General features: G+C 33.0%; 1 pseudogene; it reads right to left on the bottom strand.

Moving 5' to 3' along the window:
* LOC120105932 overlaps positions 1 to 19,442 on the bottom strand; it is a 50,381-nt pseudogene extending 30,939 nt beyond the window's left edge.
* Positions 19,443 to 19,907: the final 465 nt, after the last annotated feature.

The raw sequence follows: 19,907 nt of genomic DNA, 5'->3' as shown, positions 1-19,907 counted from the left end.
TTTATTGATCATAGATATGATAATGTGTACTTGGTATGCTTTTGAATATCTGCACTATGAATACCAAGATTAAAGAAACCATCTTTGGCATATAAAATCAACTCATGCTAGTATGTACTTAATCTCAAAAGACCTTGCCATTGGCTTACTTAGATTATCTTCTGAAAGGCCAAAGTTTGCTATGCATGTTAACTAAGGAAACAAACAAGAATCAATTTCTAAATCTAAAGATGTTGTTTCCATCACTAAGTTTTCAAAAGCTTACATTGGATTTGTTCTTGGCAAATAAAATTGAAGTATTTTCTGTATTTGGTAAATCTTGTAAAAGTGTTTTAAAAGAAAAAGGTTTCCAAACTATGAAGATAAAGAGTATCATGGCACAGTGTTGAAAACCAAAATTCTGATAAAGTTTATACAGAAAATAATATTAAATTCAATTATTTCAGCTCCAAGGACACCATAAGTAAAATAAGGTTAATAGAATTCTTGAAGAAATGAAAAAGACAATTGAGTATGATAGTCATCTACTTAAATGATTTTTAAAAGCTATCATCACTGCTTGTCATACATATGACTTCTATTTGATCTATTTTTGATGAAAACTCCTTTTGATCTTCTAAAAAATGGAAAATGAACCATTGCATATCTTTCATATTCTTCAGTCATACACGTTATGCTTGATATGTTCTTATGAAAATAATGCCAAATCTGATAAAGATATCTCTATCCTTGGATATCATTCATCAAGCAATGCATATAGAACATTCATAAAAAGATTCTAGTTGTAGAAGTATCAATTCATTTTATTCTTTATGAGACTAATGATTTATTATCAAGATACTAAAAATTATATATGTATATGGTTAATCTATTATATATAACAATCTAAAAAAACTTGTTAATAATTAGAACCAAATTGGATTTTTCAGAAATGCACTTAATGAAGAAAAATTGATGAATCAAGAAAAGATGAAATAGATCTTGATAAGATTCTTGCATGATTAGAAGTAAAGATCACCATTATCATTTGCTTACTTTATGAACTTTAATTCTGTCAAATGAATGTGTAGAATGCACTCCTATGTGGTTATTTCATTAGAAAAGATCTATGTAAAACAACCACCTTATTTAAAAACACTCATTACATATATGATAAAGTAATATGTGATTTGGAACAAGCATCAAAAGCATGATATATAAAAGCTTGAGTAACTTTTTGATAAAAAGTAATAATGATAAATCTATACATTAAAAAGATGAATCTGTGATATCTTGCTTGCTCAAAGCACACATTGATGGCATCATTTTTGTTCTACTGATGAAAATTTATATGGAGATTTTACTAAGCTCATGCAAAGTGAGTTTGAAATATGTATAATGAATAAATTAACATTTTCTTTCTCGAACTCCAAATTAAGCCAAACAAGAAAGGGGATCTTCATTGACCAAAGTTAGTCCACAAGAAAACTCTTATAGAAGATTGGCATGAAGAAGGTATGTCTATGACCCCATCTTGGAGAATTTGAAAAGAATGAGCAAAGTAGATCTATTGTTTTTAAAGCTGTATTGAAGCATGATAGAATAATCATTTTATCATACAGCTAGTAGACCAGATTGTATGCTCATTATGTGCCCTTGTGCAAGATTTCAATCTAACTTTAATGAAGCATATTTTATTGATAACAAATAAATCATAATCTGAATTTTGATAGAAACAACCGTTTAAGATAAGTTGATTAAAACTTAGCTAACATGTCTTATTGATAATTATCTTAAGCAAATAGAATCTAAACTAAATTGATTTTGGAAATAAGAAATTGATTTGATCTTGATGAATCTTTCTATTGCCTCACATGCTTGTCCTTGAACCATCTTGATTAATGAAACTATCTCTTTAGTTCAAATGATATGTGCTTGCTTATATTTAGGCAATCTCTTGAGTAAAGTGACTCAACATGCAACTATTGTCATATCTTATATTGAGTCATCTAGTTAAAAAATATGTTGGATGAATGTTTTGTATCTTGAAGAAACTAATGACTTTCTTTCAAGAAAGAAAAGGAGTTTGTTAATAATGCAGGATCCTTGAGCAAGAAAATGAGAGATTTCAACTTGAAGGATATCTCCATGTAAGATACAATAAACATTCACATGCAAACAAGAGAGAGGACCTCCTTCAGCCAAAAGTTCGTACATAAGAAATCTAGTAGGTATTTGGCTTGAAGAATATAGAATGAATAGGTAATTTTAGATACCTCTCTCATACATTAATTGAGCAAAGTCAATAACTTAAATCTTATTATGGTATGATTAAATTCTTTAATTATTAATTTTTGATATCATGTCTATATATGTATTGACTGACTTATACTTTAGAAATTGTTTCATGGTTTGCCCAAACTAAATTATTTCTTTGCCTATATCATAACCATGAAATACACAAGTATATGCTTAAAATTTTGATGTAAAATAACTTGTGAGAAGTTATGAATCCTTGAGCACAATGAAAATGTTGTTTGCATGATATACATCTATATGATACATAAGATTATTTCTTTATTCTGCTCTTTCATGTAAATTACTTGAGAATAACGAAAAGAGAGAGAGATAAAAAAAAGAAAATAGATATTATTCAAGAGAAGTAAAATCTAAGTAAAGGCAAATACTTCAATCTTAAGGGAAAGCAAAACAAGCATAATATATTTGGGACATTTATGAGACTTGCGAAAGGGATAAAATCCGCAATTAATTACACTTAAACAGGGAGAGTTTGAAGTAAACATTTTAACATTTCTATATTGCTCATCATAGGGATGGTGCCAATGGGGAGGCTAGTGGTAGTACCCGGCACTATTTGACCCAACTATTCGGTGTAGGATATATTAGGGACGGCACAAGAGGGAGGCTAGTGGTAGTACCTCGTGCCCCTTCCAACTCCACCGGATAGGGAGCAAATAGAGTATAGAGCATAAGAAAGTAAAAATGAAAGACAAAGTAAATGAAAGTATATAGGAAGAATCAAGTCAAATTTTTTAATCACTTGAAAACACACTTTAAGGATGAAATCAATGCAAGATTATATTTAAATAGGAAGAGTTTATTTGAAAAGAATTGATTTTGATCCTTGACATGCTTGTTCTTAATATTTTAATGCATGACTTAACACATAATATATTTTGCATGTGGCATGATGTTTTGAATTATGGGTTCTCAATATTTTGTAATGCTCCATGCTTGGATAAGTTGATTGAAATATGTCTTAACTTTGCTCACAAGTCTTTGCTTCACCCTTGCCTCAAACTAACTTGTGTTCCAATGCTTGAATGTTTAAAATACTACATAAAGTTTTTTTTTAAGTAATATTAAAAAGAAATTTCAGTTTTATCATTCACGATTATCTTTGAAAGTTAAATAGATTTACAAAAAGAAGAAGAGAAGGATATTTCTATTTAGGCAAAATGTATTGATCTTGATCTATCTTTCTACTTGCCTAACTTTGATACATAATGTCCTAATACTTGTTAAAATATTCTTTATTTTATATCGAAACTCAATATTAAATACAAAGATTCTGAAAGTGCTCGAATGTTATTGAAATATGTGTTTCCAATCTTAGAGATTTAAGATGAGCTACAATGTAGAAGATACATATCTCAAATTATAATTGTGAAAGCCTTCTTGGAAATTCTTATGAAAATTCAGAATCTGATTTTGTATAAAAGCTTAAACTTAACTTAAAAATGCTTATATCATTACATCTTTGTAACCTTAGTTATATGCTTCAATGATCACGTCATTCAGGAGAATAACTCAATATGATTTCTAAATGAAAATTTTAATATAAGAAAAACAGAATTAATTTTGACGCCTTGGTTGATTGTCTCGATACGCATCCGAAACATATCTTTTCTTATCCTTAAAAGTGTACTAATATTGGTCTAAATGATGTGTCTTTCAATGATCTTAATTGCAAATAAATATTTTTAAATATATGATTTTATTTTGATATTAAAAAGGATTTATTGTGCTTCATGTATACATTGCTGAAAAACTATGATTAAGAAATTGAGTTCTATAAATATATATACTTCAATGATCATCTATATGTTTTTCTCTCCTACATTATTAAATACTTCCATCAATATATATATATATATATATATTATTAAGAGAGTGAATGATCTTAAGTCTAGAAATATTTCAGCTCACTCAAATGATTCTTAAAAGAAAGAAAATGTAAATGCTTTTGAAAGAATTTGAGCTTCAAATGAATCATTTTCTGATTAATATTTCAGTACATTTTCTCAAAAATTAAGAGAAAGCATAACTTGTTCTTGAAGGATTAAAAAGAGTGATTGCTATAAATTTTGAATAATTCTAGATCACTCTACATTCTTGATATCATAAAGTTTCAGTTTTATTCACGTTTATCATTAAAATCTGAAATTCAACAAAAGAAAAGAATGATTAAAGAAGAATGCATCTTTTGAGGGGGAGCTTTAGATATTCAGTATCTTATCCTAAAGTTACTTTAATTTGATGCATACCTTAAATTTTATGGATTGATTTTGATGAACCTCCTTATATTGCAAGACTTGCTTTAATTATATAATAAGTTTATACTTTGAGATGAGTTCTATAAAGATTGTCTTATCTCAAACCTTGAGTCTTATGAAAATAAGCTGAAACTTATAGAAAATATATTTTCGAGATTGACAATTTTATTGAACATTATCTTTAAATTCTAAACTCTTAAATGGAATGATCAATTGAGGGGGAGAAAGAAAATTTCAGAAGAAGAAATTTTATGGAACTTAATCGCATAAATCTATAACTAAAGGAGAGAGAAAGAATCTATGCATAAATCATGAACCAAATTGCAATTCAAACAGTTGATCTTAAGAGCCTCTAACTTAATGAAAAAGGGGGAGAATAATGTGTTGAATCCATATTTTGGTATTTGTGCCCCAATGCTCTTATTATCATAAAAGAACTTTGAAGTCATTAAGAATTAATGATCCAACATGATGGTATGTTTTTCAAGTATATAAGTTTTGATCTTATACTCTGAAAATTAATTAAATTCATGTTGATAAACAAGCTTTATATATTGGGCAAAAGATCTTAAATGAATAAGCTTTCATACTTATTATTGAAGAGAGGTTAGATTTCCATTCGTGCCTTCTTTGAATATCAGTCTTGATACTCGTCGAACTAACTTGAAAAAGATTCCACCTACACTTGATTTGAAAACTATCCTTGGAATCACATTCGATGTGCTCTCATCATAATTTGCTCTGAAATCATCTTAATTGGCTCTGATCTATGCTAATTAATCTTGTTCTGACATTATTGCCTTGAGTTATATGATTCATATTCTTGCAATAATTTGACATGCATTAACTGAAAATCAGAGTACTATAAAAAAAAATATATATATTTGAGTACCATTATCTTTGTGCTTAATGTTTCATTATCTTACAACCTTTTTGATGTTGTCAAAAAGGGGGAGAAATATCTGAGTATATGCTCATAATGTTTTATGTGTTGATTATGTTAAGATTAAATCTAAAGCATTATCATGAAGTATATTTTAAAGATATATAATTTCTACTTCATGCAACTTAGCTATGCATTACTTCTAGAACACAATATATTGCATATACTCCAAGTTTTGTCATCATCAAAAAGGGGCAGACTGATGACCCAAAGATTGATTTAAAGATTGATTTTGATGATCACAAAATCTTGAAGTATAAATACTAATGTTTGTGTTGCAAGGAGAAAGAATTTATTTTGCAAGGAACATAGCAAGATTGGAAGAATACAAGAAGGCCTCCAAAGCTCTCAAGAAAAGTTGGAAGAAAGCTACAATTTATGGCCCAAGCTTCAAGTTTAAAGAATTCAAGTTGGAGGAGCAAATTTAAAGAAAAATTCAAAAGAATAGTCCTCGAGTCGACTCCGGGAAGTTTAGAGTCGACTCTGGCACTCTAGAGTTTCAAGAAACAGTGCTCGAGTCGACTCCGATACTCTACGAGTCGACTCCGACTGAGAACAAACAAAAAGACAGAGAGTTGATTTTCAGCGCTACAGTGATCTCGAGTCGACTCCAACTTCAGTGCTACAGTGCGGAGTCGACTCCCAGCTACAGTGCCGGCAGACTACTATTCACGAGTCGACTCCTATTTCAGCTGAGTCGACTCCTGCTTCAGCCGAGTCGACTCCTGCTTCAGCCGAGTCGACTCTAGCACGCTGGGAGGCATAACGGCTAGTTTTTTCTTGATTCCAACGGCTCTATTTTTGTCTCTAACGGCTAGATTTTTGTTTGCACTCCCTCTAAAGCTATAAAATCAAGAGGAGAGCTAAGGAAGAGAGTATGGAAGTGGGAGAGAACATTTAGGGAAGAGATTTCAAAGAGATTACAAGGGAAATCTTCCAAAAGCACAAAAGGGCCATTCAAAGCAAAATAGAGAGAAGAAGAGCATCCAAGTGAATCCCAAAGCCTCCTCTCCATCCGTGTGCTGCCTCGGTGATCCTCTACTTCGTGCAAAATCAGAAGAGGGTCAAGTAAAGAAGAAGCCGAGTTTCTCCATCTACAAATTTGTTTGAGGGCTTCATCTCTTTACTTTACTTATTTATATTTGCTATATTTGCTTATTTGAGAAGCTTGTATTTGATTTAAACTCTTGCTCTATTATCTTGTAACTTGATTCAATCAAGGGATTGAATCAAGGGGTTAAGGTTTGTTGGTGAGCCAAAAGAAAAACCAACTTTGTAAGGTTGTGGTTGGTGAGCCTTTGGAAAAACCAACTGGGTTGGATTGTGAGCCCGTGAAAACAATCGGTTGGTTCTAGTCGGTGAGCCTGTGAAAACCGACCGAGTTCGTTGTGATCTCGCAAAACAACAAGTTGGGTTGTGAGCTTGTAAAACAACCGACTGTAATCTGAGGGATTATAGTGAAATTCCCAAGAGGTCTTGGGGAGTGGATGTAGGTGCTGGGGTGCACCGAACCACTATACATCTTTGTGTTTGTGATGCCTTATCTCTTGTATTTCATGCCTTACATTCATGCTTGATTGTGTAATATCTCTAGCTTTGTTTTCTATAGAGTTATAAGTGATTGTTTAGAGTTTGCTTAGTTTCCACTCCATTCTTACCATACACATAGATTAAAATTGATCATACAACTATAAATTAATTTTAGATCAATTGCACCCTAAAGCCATAGTATAATTGCTCTAGCTTAATTTTCCACTGCTTTACTTGTAATTGCCTAGAGCTAAAGTAAATAACATCTTATTATTCCGCTGCATTCTATTCAAAGTAAAAATTAGAGAACATAATTTTTAGAAAACCCAATTCACCCCCCCTCTTGGGTTGTCACCTTGGGCAACAAGAAAGATATATAAATATCTCCAGGCAGAGCTCTCTCCTTCTGAAAGAGAAGAAGATAATCCTATTGTTGCCCAAGGTGACAACCAAAGAGGGGGGGTGAATTGGGTTTTCTAAAAATTATGTTCCCTAATTTTTACTTTGAATAGAATGCAGCGGAATAATAAGATGTTATTTACTTAAGCTCTAGGCAATTACAAGTAAAGCAGTGGAAGATTAAGCTAGAGCAATTATACTATGGCTTTAGGGTGCAATTGATCTAACATTAACTTATAGTTATATGATCAATTTTAATCTATGTGTATGGTAAGAATGGAGTGGAAGCTAAGCAAATCACTTATAACTCTATAGAAACAAATCTAGAGATATTACACAATCAAGCATGAATGGAAGGCATGAAATACAAGAGATAAAGCATCACAAACACAAAGATGTATAGTGGTTCGGTGCACCCCAGCACCTACATCCACTCCCCAAGACCTCTTGGGAATTTCACTATAATCCCTTAGATTACAGTCGGTTGTTTTACAAGCTCACAACCCAACTTGTTGTTTTGCGAGATCACAACGAACTCGGTCGGTTTTCACAGGCTCACCGACTAGAACCAACCGATTGTTTTCACGGGCTCACAATCCAACCCAGTTGGTTTTTCCAAAGGCTCACCAACCACAACCTTACAATGATTGTTTTCCGGGTTCACAATCAACCCAGTTGGTTTTCCCCAAAGGCTCACCAACCACAACCTTACAACGTTGGTTTTTCTCTTTGGCTCACCAACAAACCTTAACCCCTTGATTCAATCCCTTGATTGAATCAAGTTACAAGATATTAGAACAAGAGTTTAAATCAAATACAAGCTTCTCAAATAAGCAAATATAGCAAATGTAAATAAGTAAAGAAAAGAGAAGAAGCCCTCAAACTAATTTGTAGATGGAGGAACTCGGCTTCTTCTTCACTTGCCCCCTCTTCTGATTTTGCACGAAGTAGAGGATCTCCGAGGCAGCACACGGATGGAGAGGAAGCTTTGGGATTCACTTGAATGCTCTTCTTCTCTCTATTTTACTTTGAATGGCCCTTTTGTGCTTATGGAAGATTTTCCTTGTAATCTCTTTCAAATCTCTTCCCTAAATATTTTCTCCCACTTCCATACCTTCTCCCCTAGCTCTTCTCTTGATTTTATAGCTTTAGAGGGAGTCCCAACAAAAATCTAGCCGTTAGAGACAAAAATAGAGCCGTTGGAATCAAGAAAAAACTAGCTGTTATGCCTCCCAGCGTGCTCGAGTCGACTCGGCTGAAGTAGGAGTCGACTCGGCTGAAACAGGAGTTGATCTGTGAATAGTAGTCTGCCGGCACTGTAGCTGGGAGTCGACTCCTGAAGTTGGGAGTCGACTCCTGAAGTTGGGAGTCGACTCCTGAAGTTGGGAGTCGACTCGAGATCACTGTAGCGCAGAAAATCAACTCTCTGTCTTTTTGTTTGTTCTCAGTCGGAGTCGACTCGTAGAGTCCCGGAGTCGACTCGAGCACTGTTCCTTGAAACTCTAGAGTGCCAGAGTCGACTCGAAACTTCCAGGAGTCGACTCGAGGACTATTCTTTTGAATTTTTCTTTGAATTTGCTCCTTCAACTTGAATTCTTTGAACTTGAAGCTTGGGCCAATGAATTGTAGCTTTCTTCCAACTTTTCTTGAGAACTTTGGAGGCCTTCTTGTATTCTTCCAACTTGCTATGTTCCTTGCAAAATAAATATCTTTCTCCTTGCAACACAAACATTAGTATTTATACTTCAAGGTTTTGTGATCATCAAAATCAATCTTTGAATCAATCTTTGGGTCATCAGTCTCCCCCTTTTTGATGATGACAAAACTTGGAGTATATGCAATATAAAAGATATTATTTTCTAGAAGTAATACATAGCAAAGTTGCATGAAGTAGAAAACATATATATTTAAAAAACATACTTCATGATAATGCTTTAGATTTAATCAACTTAAGATAATCAATATATGTCAATTCCAGCTGATTTGTATTCAATTCAAAACATAAAGCATTATGCTCACTTAAGATAATCAATATATGTCAATTCCAGCTGATTTGTATTCAATTCAAAACATAAAGCATTATGAGCATATACTTAGATATTTCTCCCCCTTTTTGACAACATCAAAAAGATAGGGAAACATTAAGCACAAAGATCAGAATACTCATATATTTCTTTTCCTTATTGTACTCTGATTTGAATGTTAAATTATTGCAAGGATATGAATCATATAACTCAAGGCAATAATATTGGAATCAGATTAATGAGCACAGATCAGAGCCAATTAAGATAATTTCAGAACAGAACACATTAAATGTGATTTCAAGAAGTTTTCTAATTTGATACCACAGATAGTTTTCTATTCAAGTGTAGGTGGAATCTTCCTTAGGTTAATCCAAGAAGTACTACAAATGATATTCAAAGAAAACACGAGTGGAAATCTAACCTCTCTTCAATAATAAGTATGAAAGCTTGTTCATTTAAGACCTTTTGCCCAATCTATTAAGTATTTTATCAAACATGAGAGCAATTTTAGTTAATTTTCAGAGTAAAAGATCAAAACTTATATATTTGAGAGACATATCATCATGTTGGATCATTAATTTTTAATGTCTTCAAAGTTCTTTTATTCCTTTAGAAAATAAGCACAATTTGATACATATATAAAAATATGAATTGGCACAGAATTGACGTTCTAAAGAGCAAGCTAATTAGGACTTATTAGTGAATTTCAAAATAAATTTTCTAAGAGATACTCAAGACCATTCAACACGTTATTCTCCCCCTTTGTCATTAAGTTAAAGGCTCTTAAGATCAACTTGCAATTTGGTTCATGATTTATGCATAAGATATACTAACCAAATAACACGCCTCAAGGTGTATCATAAAGGTTTTCAGATTTAAATTTCAGATGATACATATTGGAGAGTATTAGGATCACTTTTCATTTAGTATTCTTTCTCTCTCCTTTATAAATTTATGCAATTAAGTTCCATCAGACCTCTCCTTCTGAAATTTTCTTTCTCCCCCTCAATTGATCATTCCATCTAAGAGTTTTAAAATTTGAAGATAATGTTCAATAAAATCGTCAATCTCAAAAATATATTTTCTATAAGTTTCAGCTTATTTTCACAAGACTCAAGGTTTGAGATAAGACAACCTTTATAGAACTCATCTCAAGGTAATTAAAGCATGTCTTGCAATATAAGGAGGTTCATCAAAATCAATCCATAAAGTGCAAGGTATGCATCAAATTGAAGTGACTTTAGGATAAGATACTGAATATCTAAAGCTCCCCCTTAAAAGATGCATTCTTCTTTAATCTTTCTTTTCTTTTGTCGAATTTCAGATTTTAATGATAAACGTGAATAGAGCTGAAACTTTATGATATCAAGAATGTAGAGTGATCTAGAAATATTCACAATTTATAGTAATCACTCTTTTTAATCTTTTAAGAACAAGTTATGCTTTCTCCTAATCTTAGAGAAAATGTATGAAAATATTAATCAAAAGTAATTCATTTGAAGCTTAGTTTCTTTCAAAAGCATTTACATTTTCTTTCTTTTAGATCATTCACTCTATTGATGAAAGTCTTTAATGATATAGGAGAGAAAAAACATATAGATGATCATGGAAGTATATGTATTTATAGAACTCAATTTCTTAATCACAATTTTTCAGCAATGTATACATGAAACTCAATAAATTTTTAAATATTAAAATAAAGTCATATATTTTAAAAATATTTACTTGCAATCAAGATCATTGAAAGACACATCATTTAGACCAATATTGGTACATTTTAATGATAAGAAAAGATATGTTTCGGATGCGTATCGGAGCAATCAAAATAAATTCTGTTTTTCTTACATTAACATTTTATTTAGTAATCATATGGAGTTTAAGCTTTTATACAAAATCAAATTCTGAATTTCATAAAGATTTTCAATAGAGGCCTTTTAAGTCATAATTTGAGATATGTATCTTTCACATTGTGGCTCATCTTAAATTATTATGATTGAAAAATACATATTTCAATACCATTAAAGCACTTTCAGAATCTTTGTGTTTAATTTTGAGTTTCGATACAAAATAAAGGATATTTTAACAAGTATTAGGACATTATGTATCAAAGTTAGGCGAGTAGAAAGATAGATCAAAATCAATTTATTTTCCCTAAATAGAGATATTCTTCTCTTCTCCTTTCTACAATTTTATTTAGCTTTCAGATTTTAACAATGATTGTGAATGACAAATCTGAAATTTCTTTTCAATAAAACTAAACAAAAGATGTTATGTAGCAATTCATGCATTCAATCAAATTGTCCAAGTATGAAACATTACAAAATATTGAGAACCCATAAATCAAGACATCATACTATATGCAAAATATATTAAGTGTTAAGTCATGCATTAAAATAATAATAACAAGCATGTCAAGGATCAAAGTCAATTCTTTTCAAATACACTCCCCCTATTTAAATATCATCTTGCATTGACTTCATCCTTATGGTGTGTTTCCAAGTGACTAATAATTAGACTTGATTCTTCTTATATATTTTCATTTACTTTGTCTTTCATTTTCAACTTTCTTATGCTTTATATTCTATTTGCTCCCTATCCGGTGGAGTTGGGAAGGGGCACGAGGTACTACCACTAGCCTCCCTCTTGTGCCGTCCCTAATATGCCCTATACCGAATAGTTGGGTCAAATAGTGCCGGGTACTACCACTAGCCTCCCCATTGGCACCATCCCTATGATGAGCAATATAGAAGGATTAAAATGTTTGCTTCGAATTCTCCCTGTTTAAGTGTAATTAATTATGGATTTTATCCCTTCCAAATGTGCCAAATATATTATGCTTGTTTTACTTTTCCTTAAGATTGGAGTATTTGCCTTTGCTTAGATTCTACACCTCTTGAATAATATTCATTTTCTTTTCTTTATCTCTCTCTCTTTTTGTTATTCTCAAGTAATTTACATGAAAGAGCAGAATAAAGAATTAATCTTGTGTATCATATATATGTATATCATGCAAACAACATTTTTATTATGCTCATGGATTCATAACTTCTCACAAGTTATTTTACATCAAACTTTTAAGCATATACTTGTGTATTTCATGGTTATGATATAGGCAAAGAAATCATTTAGTTTAGGCAAACCATGAAACAATTTCTAAGAGCATAAGTCAATCAATATGTATAGAGCCATGATATTAAAAGTTAATAATTAAAGAACTTAATCATGCCATAATAAGACTTAAGTTGTTGACTTTGCTCAAGAAGTATCTAGAATTACCAATCCATTCTGCATTCTTCAGTCAAATACCTACTAGATTTCTTATGTATGAACCTTTGGCTGAAGAAGGTCCTCTCTCTTGTTTGCAAGTGAATGTTTATTGTATCTTACATGGAGATATCCTTCAAGTTGAGATCTCTCATTTTCTTGCTCAAGGATCCTGCATTATTAACAAACTCCTTTTCTTTCTTGAAAGAAAGTCATTGGTTTCTTCAAGATACAAAACATTCATCCAACATATTTTTTTTTAACTAGATGACTCAATATAAGATATGACAATAGTTGAATATTGAGTCACTTTACGCCAGAGATTGCCTAAATATAAGCAAGCACATATCACTTGAACTAAAGAGATAGTTTCATTAACCAAGATGGTTCAAGGACAAGTATGTGAGGCAATAGGAAGTTTTATCAAGGTCAAATCAATTTCTCAAAAACGATTTAGTTTAGATTTTATTTGCTTAAGATAATTATTAATAAGACATGCTAGCTAAGTTTTAATCAACTTATCTTAAACAGTTGTTTCTATCAAAATTCAGATTATGATTTATTTGTTATCAATAAAATATGATTCATTAAACTTAGATTGAAGGCTTGCACAAGTGCACATAATGAGCATACAATCTGGTCTACTAGCTGTATGATAAAATAATTATTCTATCATGCTTCACTACAGCTTTAAAATAATAGATCTACTTTGCTCATCCTTTTCAAATTGTACAAAATGGGGTTATAGACATATCTTCTTCATGCCAATCTTCTATAAGAGTTTTCTTGTGGACTAACTTTGGTCAATGAAGATCCCCTTTCTTGTTTGTCTTAATTTGGAGTTTGAGAGAAGATGTTAATTCATTCATCATACGTATTTCAAACTCACCTTACATGAGCTCAGTAAAATCTTCATATAACTCTTCATTAGTAGAACCAAAAATGATGTCATCAATGCATATTTTGGGCAAATAAGATATCACAAATTCTTCTTTTTGATGTGTAGATTTATCACTATTACTTTCTATCAAAAAGGTTACTTAAGCTTTTATATTATGCTTTTGATGCTTGTTCCAAATTATATATTGCTTTATCATATTTATAATGAGTGTTTTCAAATATGGTGGTTATTTAACATATATCTTCTTTAATAAAGTAAGCATATAGGAGTCCATTCTACACACTCATTTGATAGAATATAAAGCTCATAAAGCAAGCAAATAATAATGGTGATCTTTACTTCTAATCATGCAAGAATCAAGATCTATTTCATCTTCTAAGCAAACAATTTTTCTTCATTAAATGTATTTCTGAAAAACTCAATTTGGTTATAATTATTAACAAGTTTTTAGATTGTTATATGTAAAAGATTAACCATATACATATATAATTTAATTTTAGTATTTTGATAATAAATCAGTAGTCTCATAAAGAATAAGATACCTTGATATTTTTGCACCTAAAAACTTTTCATTGAATACTCTATATGCATTGCTTGATAAATGATATCCAAGGGTAGACATATCTCTATCAGATTTGGCATTATTTTCATAAGAGCATATTAAGCATAACATGTACGACTGAAAAATGTGAAAGATATGCAATGGTTTATTTTCCATTTTTTCAGAAGATCAAAAGGAGTTTTCATCAAAAAATAGATCTAATAGAAATCATATGTATGACAAGCAGTGATGATAGCTTTTTTTAAAAATTATTTAAGTAGATGACTATCATACACAATTGTCTTTTTCATTTCTTCAAGAATTCTATTAACCCTATTTTACTTAAGGTGTCCTTGGTGCTGAAATAATTAATTTCTGTATAAACTTTATCAGGATTTTGGTTTTCAACATTGTGCCATGATACTCTTTATCTTCACAGTTTGGAAACCTTTATCATTTGAAACATTTTTACATGATTTAGCAAATACAGAAAATATTTTAATTTTATTTGCCAAGAACAAATCCAATGTAAGCTTTTGAAAACTTAGTGATGGAAACAACAATTTAGAAATTGATTTTTGTTTGTTTCCTTAGTTAGCATGCATAGCAAACTTTGACCTTTCAGAAGATAATCTAAGTAAGCCAATGGCAAGGTCTTTTGAGATTAAGTACATACTAGCATGAGTTGATTTTATATGCCAAAGATGGTTTCTTTAATCTTGGTATTCATAGTGCATATATTCAAAAGCACACCAAGTACACATTATCATATCTATGATCAATAAACAATAATGCCATGGATAAAAAACTCTCAATCAAGCATATAGAGAATTCATAGAGTTATTTTTAATAAATTGATTAATCATTTAGCAACTTATCCAATAGTGAGTAAAGTATACTATAAAATGAAGTGATTTGATTATATTTCCAAAAGTATTTTCTATATCATAAAATTGATCAATACTTGCAATTCATATTTTAATCAAATACTAAGGCAAAAATAATGATGAGATGCAAGGATTACTGATTTCATTATTATTATTATTATTATTTTTTATTTAAAAATTACTTTTCATAAGTATGTTTTAAGTTTCATTTTTTTTGACGTGTGTCTAGAACACCCATTTGTATGAAAGTTCTATTTGTTCCATGGGTATCTTGGCACACCTATGTCTACATCCTCATATTTTTATTTTGGGTACCCAAGCTTGCTTGGGTCCTTGAGAGTTAGGACATATGGTTCCTTTTGGAACCCAAATTTGTTTAATTGTAATAACTTTACTACTTGATTTAATTATGTTAGAACGATAGGTAAAGTTGTTATGTCCATTCTTTTCATGTTCGAAATATGTTATCTTATTTAATGGTTTGCTTGATAAATTCAAAACATTTTTCTTTAGGGATTCATTGCTAAGTGAAGGAATCAAGCCAAATTTTGATTTATCAAAATCAGCATGTTGGCTTTCAAACATCATTTTTAATCTTTCTGAACTTACAGTGAACTTGTTAATAAGAGATTTCAGTTGGTTAACTTCTTTACTCAAGTTTTGGTTTGTTTTGATTAAGCTATGATTTTTCTGAATCAATTCTTCTGAATTTAACCTTAAGCTTTTATTTTCAGAATTTAGTTTGTCTTGTATTTCAGCAATAGAATTTCTTTCTTTTGAAATTTGCAAATTTAGCTTTTTAAGATTTTTATTTTTCATAGCTAATTTTCTACATTCACCATACAAATCATGGAAAGCATTTAAAAGTTCATCATAAGAAAATTCTTCATGAAATTCACTAGATTCAGATTTTACTTTATTTTCTAGTGCCATAAAACATAAGTTAGTTACCTCTTGTAGTTCATTGTTGCTTCTAGCTTTCTTGCTTTTTATCTCTTTCTTCCTTTCTTCTTGCTTCCTCTTCTTCTTTGACTTTAGGAAGCTTTTGAATTTTCTTGCTGTTATTTCTTCCTCGAGTCGACTCGAGTTTACATGGAGTCGACTCGACTGACTTGAGAGTCGATTCGAGATCTTCGGGAGACGTCTCGTTCTCAGAGGCCTAAAAGATGATTCTCTGTCTTTTGAATTGTTCTGCCTCGGAGTCGACTCGGGCCTTGTCGGAGTCGACTCGGCTAACTTGGGAGTCGACTCGGAACTACTTGGAGTCGACTCGTTCACAGGGTCTTCAAGAATGTGTCTCTGCCTTTCAGACTGTTCTTCTCTAGGAGTCGACTCGGACAAACTGGGAGTCGACTCGGCTACTGTGGAGGATTCTGCAATCTCATTGTTAGTATGCAATTGAAGCACATGTGAGCTAATCTGAGATTTATCATAAATATTTTCTAAAGTATCCCAGATCTCCTTAGCAGATAAGCATGCAGAAATTTCATTAAACTTCGTTTCATGAATAGCACAATATAATATGTTCATAGCATTAGCATTCAATTGTGCTAAGTCCTTTTCATTAATAGTTTGAGAGAGTGTGTGAAGGTCATTTATTATGATTTTTCATAAATAATAGTTTTGTGATTGAATAAAAATGCGCATGCGTGCTTTCCAATATGTGTAGTCTATGCCATTAAACAGTGGAGGCCTATCAATTAACTGTCCCTCTCCTAGAAAACTATCTATTTGAGTTGTCATGATCTTTGGCTCTTGATCGTGAGATCAATAATTAATCTTGAGCACCTGCTCTGATACCACTTGTTGCCCAAGGTGACAACCCAAGAGGGGGGGTGAATTGGGTTTTCTAAAAATTATGTTCCCTAATTTTTACTTTGAATAGAATGCAGCGGAATAATAAGATGTTATTTACTTAAGCTCTAGGCAATTACAAGTAAAGCAGTGGAAGACTAAGCTAGAGCAATTATACTATGGCTTTAGGGTGCAATTGATCTAACATTAACTTATAGTTGTATGATCAATTTTAATCTATGTGTATGGTAAGAATGGAGTGGAAGCTAAGCAAATCACTTATAACTCTATAGAAACAAATCTAGAGATATTACACAATCAAGCATGAATGGAAGGCATGAAATACAAGAGATAAAGCATCACAAACACAAAGATGTATAGTGGTTCGGTGCACCCCAGCACCTACATCCACTCTCCAAGACCTCTTGGGAATTTCACTATAATCCCTTAGATTACAGTCGGTTGTTTTACAAGCTCACAACCCAACTTGTTGTTTTGCGAGATCACAACGAACTCGGTCGGTTTTCACAGGCTCACCGACTAGAACCAACCGATTGTTTTCACGGGCTCACAATCCAACCCAGTTGGTTTTCCCAAAGGCTCACCAACCACAACCTTACAATGATTGTTTTCCGGGTTCACAATCAACCCGGTTGGTTTTCCCCAAAGGCTCACCAACCACAACCTTACAACGTTGGTTTTTCCCTTTGGCTCACCAACAAACCTTAACCCCTTGATTCAATCCCTTGATTGAATCAAGTTACAAGATATTAGAACAAGAGTTTAAATCAAATACAAGCTTCTCAAATAAGCAAATATAGCAAATGTAAATAAGTAAAGAAAAGAGAAGAAGCCCTCAAACTAATTTGTAGATGGAGGAACTCGGCTTCTTCTTCACTTGCCCCCTCTTCTGATTTTGCACGAAGTAGAGGATCTCCGAGGCAGCACACGGATGGAGAGGAAGCTTTGGGATTCACTTGAATGCTCTTCTTCTCTCTATTTTACTTTGAATGGCCCTTTTGTGCTTATGGAAGATTTTTCTTGTAATCTCTTTCAAATCTCTTCCCTAAATATTTTCTCCCACTTCCATACCTTCTCCCCTAGCTCTTCTCTTGATTTTATAGCTTTAGAGGGAGTCCCAATAAAAATCTAGCCGTTAGAGACAAAAATAGAGCCGTTGGAATCAAGAAAAAACTAGCCGTTATGCCTCCCAGCGTGCTCGAGTCGACTCGGCTGAAGTAGGAGTCGACTCGGCTGAAACAGGAGTTGATCTGTGAATAGTAGTCTGCCGGCACTGTAGCTGGGAGTCGACTCCTGAAGTTGGGAGTCGACTCCTGAAGTTGGGAGTCGACTCGAGATCACTGTAGCGCAGAAAATCAACTCTCTGTCTTTTTGTTTGTTCTCAGTCGGAGTCGACTCGTAGAGTCCCGGAGTCGACTCGAGCACTGTTCCTTGAAACTCTAGAGTGCCAGAGTCGACTCGAAACTTCCAGGAGTCGACTCGAGGACTATTCTTTTGAATTTTTCTTTGAATTTGCTCCTTCAACTTGAATTCTTTGAACTTGAATCTTGGGCCAATGAATTGTAGCTTTCTTCCAACTTTTCTTGAGAACTTTGGAGGCCTTCTTGTATTCTTCCAACTTGCTATGTTCCTTGCAAAATAAATATCTTTCTCCTTGCAACACAAACATTAGTATTTATACTTCAAGGTTTTGTGATCATCAAAATCAATCTTTGAATCAATCTTTGGGTCATCACCTATGATCCTATGATCAAAGCAAGAGAAGAAGATAATCCTTGCCGGCTCCAAACTTCAAACGCCGTGTGAGTGCTCTGCAGCGGAGGAGGAGGAAGTCGTCCACGAAGAGGAGGCCAACGGAGAGGGGAGGAGGGGAAGGAGATGCGGCGGAGATCGGTGAAAAGGGCTGAGGACGGAAGGGGTCGGTCGCCGGAAGGGGACGGAAGGGCTGAGGATTTAGGGCTGTTGGATGTGGGGGGAGGGGATCGATTAGGTTTTGTGGTGGGAGGAGTGAAGTCCGACGACGCTTATAAGCGTTGTCATATTTTTACCTATGCCGATGCTTATAAGCGTCAGTAATGGTTTTTTTTACCGACACTCTTTACAAGCGTCGGCGGTTACTGTCGGAAAAAAAAAATTGCCGACGCTTTTATTTAGCGTCGGCAATATAGAGTCGCGACAACCCTTTATTGTTGTAGTGCATACCTCCTCTATAAAGAGGTGCAAGTAAGCCATTAAAGAGACCATGCACGTGGTGTAAAGGTAGATAATGAAGAAGTTGATCCGAACATGTATATTCCCATGCCTCTTGTCAGAATTTGGACCTGAGAAATTGTGCTTTTTGTGTGTGTTCATTACACCTTTTTGTTTACCGGTTATACCACTTGTATAAAGAATGAGATCAGGGCCATCTCCTTCACCTATACTTGAATCCTCGATTTGCCCAATCAACTTAGAACCACATTTGCTGTTGCACTACCGAACTGCTCCATGCTGGTGACAGCATAAATAACAGAAAAAGAATCATAACATTTATAAGCCACATTCTCCAAAAGTTGTTGATGCTTTGAAGTGTTGAGGATCATGCAAAATCTCTGCTTGTGTAAAGAGCTTATTCGCAAGCTGAAGGTATTTAACGGCAAAATCCATTGTCAGTTTTGATGCCCTATACCCTTCAACCTTTTTCTCAAGAAAGAATCTCCTCAAGATACTATATGCAAATGAGGGTGAGCAGATCGGCTTTCCAGCATGAAGAAATAAACTCACATAATTCTCCATGGATGAAAGTAGTGATCTCTTCTTAATATCAGTGTATCCTACAGCATTTGCAAGTAAATCCACTACTGATAAGCCAGGAACTCAGCAATTGCTCTGCATGTGAACGGCATACTGGAATCACCCAGTCAGAGACATTCAATATAGCTTTGAAGCGAAGACGCAAAGCGTCACTTTTCAAAAGGAAGGAGTGAGGCTGACTGAATCCATCCATAAACCCGGAAACGAAACGAAGTTCGTTCCCGCAACCACTTTGGTACTTTGCTTCTTATAGT

Source organism: Phoenix dactylifera, unplaced genomic scaffold (assembly GCF_009389715.1).
Source record: "Phoenix dactylifera cultivar Barhee BC4 unplaced genomic scaffold, palm_55x_up_171113_PBpolish2nd_filt_p 000401F, whole genome shotgun sequence".
NCBI lineage: Eukaryota > Viridiplantae > Streptophyta > Magnoliopsida > Arecales > Arecaceae > Phoenix > Phoenix dactylifera.
This window is presented reverse-complemented; position numbering and strand designations above follow the sequence as displayed.